The following is a 6,778-nucleotide window of genomic DNA, read 5'->3' on the forward strand; positions in this document are numbered from 1 at the left end:
CTCTTAAACTATAGAGTCTTTCTGTGGGCAAATGTGAACTCTAGGAAATTTGGAGGAGAAAGACAAAAAACACTTCCTTCCACACCTATTTCCATAGTCCTGGGAGCAAGCAGTTCACATAGCACTGCTAATTCTGGAGCTACCAAGGCAACACACAACCATGTACTGTAGTGCTGGCATCTAGAAACCAGAGGCCCACTCCCACCTAGCCCTTCCCCCACAGGAACTCCAAAAACTAATCACTAGAGACTTGGAAGACTCTTTCATTCTCTGAAGTTCTGTTGCTCAAAATTCATTCTGGGTTAACAATAATGCTTGTTCATGTCAGATCTGATCCGAACGTAAAGCAACGTAGGATCGTTTGAGAAGTAAAACCTAAGCAAGGTGTTCTACCAAAATTTCCCCCAGTTATTATCCATGAAGCACTGAGGACTAATTGGTAAAGAAGAACCTGAGGATTCTGATCGAAAGGCATATGAGTTCATTTTGAAGGGTCGTTGCTATAAACTAAAAAAGAAAATTAAACTCTAAGCTAGCCAGCCATGAAGCATAAAGAAGTGGGCATCCAGAATCCAAAGTGGTAAGCTCTGAAAGTCCAGTGCATTTTGATCTGCCAAATTAATAACATTTGAATACTTAATATACTTTCAGTTTTTCCCTTATAACAGATTTTGATCTGAGTGAGGAATATCATGCTCTGAGCTGAGTTGAAAGAAGACTCGGCTCCTGGTTAAAACATTTCATTACTAAGGGACTTCATTCCCTGTTGCCCAGTATGATAGACAGATGGAGGAGGAGTGCAAAGCATACCCAGGTCTCACAGGCTAGTAAGACTCAGGGCTCAGACCACAGAGCTCAGGTCTCATTCATGCCATATCCTTCCACTTTATCCACTGTCCACAGAAGGGCAGGCGGTCCTTCTATTAGGTCGTAAGAATATTCCTCTATGCTAGTCAAAAAGCCTTAGAGATGAGTGTCGTGAGAAGAACTAGGCCACAGCAGCTGAGTTTCTTTGTGACTGACTGTACATAAGCTAGCAGGATCGGACCGACCTCCACTTCACATGCACCAAAATAAAAAGCTACAGAGCAAATGGCTTGCTGCTCTGCTGATAGGTACTAAGCTGAGATTCTCAAAGGCCTTGTATCGAGCTCCTTGTGCCCATCCTCAAGTCCAATCTCACCTCCAAGCCCAAGGAAATGTCAAGTACTACACATAGAATGGAGTCAGAGAGATGCCATGTAGCCTTACTGGAGACAGATGCCTGAACATTAGCTGGTAAGCCACAGATACTTGGTGATACACAGATTAATAGAAATAGGTTAAATTAATTTGTAAGAGTTAGCCAATAAGAAGCTAGAGCTAATGGGCCAAGCATTGATTTGATTGATACAGTTTCTATGTGATTATTTCGGGTCAGGGCTAAGTGGTCAGCAACCAACAAGTGGCCATCCTCCTTGCAACAGAATGGAGTTCCTGAAGGTCCGTGTTGTTAAGTCTGAAACTCACAGCACAAATTAACAGAAATGGGTTAGGCAAAAACATAAAAGCTAGCCAATAAGAAGCCAGAGCTAATAAGCCAAGCAGTGATTTAATTAATACAGCTCTGTGTGGTTATTTCCAGTCAAGGTAGCCTGGAAACAATGGAGTAGCCTCTGCCTACAGCGCCTGTTTAACATATCAAAGCAGACCTGGCCTCCAGGTTCTCTCAGCATCCTAAGTCCCTACCTATAATAGGGTATGGCTGGCATACCTCACCCTCTAGCCTAAACTCTCCATCCCAGAGCCTGGGCTGCCCTTCCACCAGAGGCCCTTCCCTATATAATCCAAACATTTTGGATACCCATCTCTTTGTACCTGGCTACTGAACCTTGTCGTCAGGGAGAGGCACCTCTTGGTCTTGGAGCAGGTTTACCATCAATGGGGGAAGTGTCTCACCGGCAATAGACTTGGTGGTGTCAAAAGCCCAAAGCAGGCCCAGTGTCTCACTTTTCTCTCTGCCTACAGCTCAAGATGTAGAACATTCCGTTGCTTCTGCAGCTCCAGGTCTGTCTGTGTGCTACTATGCTTTCAGTCATGATGATAATAGACTAACCTCTGAAAGTATAAGCAAGCTACAGTTAAACGCTTTCTTTTATAAGAGTTACCATGGTAATAGTGTCTTCACAGCAATAGGACATGTGACTGAGAAAGTACTTCACCTGATGCCAGCTTTCCTGTACATGTCTGTCCTTTCTTTTCTCTCTCCCCTCTAGGGGCTTGCTTCCAGGACCAAGCCACGCAAGGTGTGACACCAAGGTTGTCAGCTTCCACACAGAGCCTCAGTAGTAAACTGTGGAAGATAATAGGCTCTTCAGTCTTGTGATAAGAGCCAGAGACACAAGAACACATGAACCAGAGCCACCATCAATCAGGGGCCCAGAGCTCAGCAGCTGTGTCAGACATTAGCCTTGTTGTTGGGAATGGAGAATAACTCATCTCTGCTGCAAGACAAGTGTTAATCTACTGACACTTGCATCAAAAGAATGAGAGTTTTTTTTGATATTTCCATAGTCTCCTTTTGTATGTTTGTCAAACCCGTGTTTGAGCATGAACTCTATCAGCAGCATGCAGGATCTCCAATGCTCCTGGTTTAAAAGGCGGAGATGAAAGCAAAGCTATCAAAAATGTAGAGCTCAATGAAAATCAATAAAAATATTTTTAAAATACATACTTTAAGAAAAAAAAAGAAAGCAAAGCTATCATTTCAGTTTTCTGTTTTGACTTGACCTCTCTTTGGCCCCAACATCTCTCCTCTGAGAAGAGTATATCCAGGTAACCAACACTAGGACTTTGAGCCTTTAGAGAGCAGAGAGCATTCACGATCGTGGAAACACTGGACTAGGTTTGCCTGTGATTAAAACATAAACTCCAGTATGGACCATGCCTCATAAAAGCCTCGGAGGCAAGGGAGGGATAGAGGGGTCCACTCTGCTTCACTAACGTAGGGACATTCAAAGACAGCTGTGCAGCTGCGGGATGCACTCAGGTTATGAAAAAGACCTCGAGAAAGCAAAGAGATCAGGAACTGAGAAAGTGAATTTCTGCTTCTACTTCACTTCATGTGGTTTTAAGTGGGAAATAAGAGAACAACTCAAGCTTATGGGAAAGAATTGATATTCATATTATCCCGGGGCTGGAAAATCCATTTTTCTTCTTGTCAAAAAATAACAAACTTTTTAAAATTTCTATGACAGGGTTTAAAAGGCATGAAACTGGATGGCAATCAAGACTCAACCATACCAGCGCTTTACCAAATCTGTTGTGTTTGAAAAGTGAGAGCTCCAAGGGAGGAGAGGCCAAGTGGTTCTTCAAAGCTTCAGACCACAATCAAAACAGCATAGACAAGTTCATCCTCTGGATGCCTCCAGGGCTTCATCTCTTCCCTTTCTAGCAGGCAATTCCTTGAAATCCAGATAGAACCCAGATGACATCATAATGAAGTCATCTAGGCCTCAGAAATGGGTTCCTTTTATTCACCAACTTAAAGAATAAAAAGATAGGGAAAAAAATGTTTCAGTGCTCAGCCAAGTTTTATGGAAAGCAGAAACACACACAGACACACAGCAGAGCGCACAGACACACACAGACACACAGCAGAGTGCACAGACACACAGCAGAGCTCACAGACACACACACAGACACACAGCAGAGCGCACAGACACACAGCAGAGCTCACAGACACACACACAGACACACAACAGAGCACACACACACAGAGACACACAGACACACACACACAGCAGAACACACAGACACAGATTCCCCACAAGTGAGGTGAGTACTTGAGCAACACAAACTGTCCCTGGGCGAGGGGAACTCAAACTTGGATGTCTAGGGAGGTTAACAGTGGAGAGGGGAAGTAAGGGAGGAGTTTGGGTAGTAGCGGATAATATAATCAAACTAAATTGTAAGAAATATTGAATTTAAGAAACAGCTATTATTTAATTGTTTTAAAGCAAAGAAGGTACAAATCTATGAATATAAAACTCAAAATTCTCTTGTTTACATTGCTTAGCAATTCATACAAGTAATAATACATTAATATTTGTATGTATTAAAATTTTGTATATATTTTTCTTTCTGATATATATATACAATCATACATACATATATATTCACAAACATATATGTGTGTTTACATTGCCTTAGCCTCTTCTAAGTCAGCACATGCTTGCTGACTTGACTCCAACAAATGTCCAAGGTGCCATACCCACCTTGCCCAATTCAAGGAGGAACAACCCTTTTTGAAAGTCTCGTTTTCTCCTCAGCTCCGCTTCTTCATGTGCATGAGAACTTCAAAGCAAAGTAGGTGTGACAGCCTGGCCTACCTTTGATTAATAGCTCAGTCCCTTGCTTGACACCCTTGGGAAACAACTTTGTCAGGGTGTTTGAAGTGTCAAGTCTAATCTAAAGTGAAATCTCACATCTTAACGGGCCTCTCATAATTAGCATGAACAGTATCAGTCGTGCTGGCCGGGAGAGTAAGGGACCGGATTGTGCCAGGTCCCTCACACCACAGAGTTGTCTGGGAGGGCCTGGCTGGCCCCCTTCCAGTCTTCCTGCTGGCTGATGGTGCTGTTTACATCTGGGTACTTTTCTTGTCACTTGCTAAGCCACCAGGGGAGAATGAAAAATTCTAGTGCTGTTGGTGCATGAGATATTTGGCCAGGGTCCAGAGAAGTGGCCAGTGGGCTGCTATGCCACATGATTATGGAATTCTGCCTTTATTTGGGAACCAGAAAGGGCACAAGCAAGAAGAGTACAAGATACAAGCACCTCTGATGAGGATCTGTTTGCTTTGTCCTATGTTTGGTGCCAATGAGCAAAAACCGTGTGAGCCTGCAGCTTTCTTGTCCATGCACACATTCAACAGATGTCTTGCATTATAGACATAATGTTGTATGGCACGAAGCTCATCTAATCAGTGTTCATTAAACATGTACATATAAGGGAGCCGGATCCTGGCCAGCCTGTCCTTTCTATCTGGCCACAGACACTTGACAATTCACACTGAAGCATTGTGGGGAGCATATGTGCCATGATACTGCACTGAGACTGGGGAGTTCACTTTACAAAGACAAGAAATGAATTTTTTTTTTACTAATTTTTTGCTTCTTGAAAGAAGACTCCCCCCACCCCCAACACATACACCAGATTCTGAAAGCATCTGGTTGTTTCTCTCCTCCGAAAAGAATATTTTAAAAATTGTGTTTCTTAGCCTTCCCGCCTCACATTATCACAACCACAACTATGACTTGGATTTCAAATGTATACATTACTAAATGTGAGAGTTTATCTCTAGAAAGCAAAGCTGAGAAGTTGTGAGGCAATGGGAAGCATGAATCCTAAAGGGTAACCAGCCAAGAACAATTTTCTTCAACAAAGATAGAAAAACTCTTCTGCCAAAATGACAGCTACATCTCCTGAAATGCATAAGGACTTAGGTGCTAATCTTTGTCTCTGACTCAATAACCTTTCCACGGGCAATCTTTATAATAAAGAGACACGACGGAGACACCACAAACGGCCCCGGGCACTGGCACAAAGACATAAGGAGGGTTATCATAGAAACAACCTCCAAAACCTAGCATTGGGGCCTACTTAGTGAGATGTCTTTAGCTTTCCTGGTGTTGTACCCTTTATGCAGAAGTGAGATGCCAAGCCAGGACAGGTGAATGTCCGTAAACAGAAACTATAGGCTGTAACCTCATTGGCACAGCCACACACAATCTCCGGAGCCCCTGATACAAGAGAGCTGATAGCAACAGATGGCTTTTCTTATATCACAATAAATACATTAATCGAATCAAAGCATCATCGTCTCCTCTCGTGTGGGTTGACAGGTCTGTCTGTACAACAAAGTTATTTAGTTGACAATGAGAAACAGCATTTGCTTAGGTGGATGATGGTTCATGATAAATGCACAGAATATGCACAAAGCATAGCCAAAAGGACCCTTCAATTTCTTAGTGAGCCAGAAGCTAGGGCTCAAGCTCCTGCCATGGGATAGCCATGACGCAAAGCACAGAGAGAGCTATCTTGTTGCAGGTAGCCTATTCAGCATGGCAAACTCTTCCAATACTATTCTCCACTCTGCCCAGAGCTCCAGGTCCTACTTCCTTCTTTGCTGATGTGGCTCAGGTGAGCTAATTTATTTCTCATCATTCTGGGATTTAAACGAAATTTTCTCCCTGTCTTTCCAGCTCACTTGGCCCATGACTGGTGATGCAGTCTCTTCAATGCATTCAATATGTAATTTTCCTGTGATGCTCTCAGACCAAAGTGGGTGGTTAAAGCAACCAACTCCTTCCACAGCCCCCATTTCTATCCTATTAATATCCCTTCACCAGTGAGTCAAAAATACCATTACGAGCAGATTCCATAATTTAGATTTTAAACATTATAAAGTATTCATGCAAGAAACATTTCTGGTCCTCTACTGCAAATGTAAACTCTGGGCATGTAGGCTAGTCTTTGGCTGCCGTTTGCTGGTGGTCTCAATCAAAGAAGATCTTCCTCCTAGAACCATTTCAACCCATTAGGCCTTCAAAATAATCTCTTTGATAACCTCGTAGCCCTGTTCGGAAGGCATTCTATGGAGACAGTCTTCAATATCACCTAGGTTAGCAGCTTTGATTTGAAGATAATTAAAACTTACTAATGGAAAATATTCCCTGCTGACTTGCTTAAAACTTTCACTCTTAGTTAATTAAACAAAATGAGACCAGTTGAAGAG

The sequence above is a fragment of the Microtus ochrogaster genome, linkage group LG3 (assembly GCF_000317375.1).
Source record: "Microtus ochrogaster isolate Prairie Vole_2 linkage group LG3, MicOch1.0, whole genome shotgun sequence".
Taxonomy (NCBI): Eukaryota; Metazoa; Chordata; class Mammalia; order Rodentia; family Cricetidae; genus Microtus; species Microtus ochrogaster.